Consider the following 224-nt stretch of genomic DNA (forward strand, 5'->3'; position numbering starts at 1 on the left):
GAGTGGCTAGAGGATGGGGCCAGACTCTTCTCATTGGTACCCAACAATGGGATGAGAGGCAACAGGCATGAACTGCAGCACAGGAAATTCCACCTGAAGATAAGATCACTTCTCCCAAATAACAAGTGATAGGACAAGAGGGAATGGCCGTGAGTTGCACCAGGGGAGGTTTAGGTTGGAGATGAGGAAAAAGTTCTTCACTAAAAGGGTTGTCAGGTATGGAA

Source organism: Antrostomus carolinensis, unplaced genomic scaffold (assembly GCF_000700745.2).
Source record: "Antrostomus carolinensis isolate BGI_N321 unplaced genomic scaffold, ASM70074v2 scaffold50734, whole genome shotgun sequence".
Classification (NCBI taxonomy): Eukaryota; Metazoa; Chordata; class Aves; order Caprimulgiformes; family Caprimulgidae; genus Antrostomus; species Antrostomus carolinensis.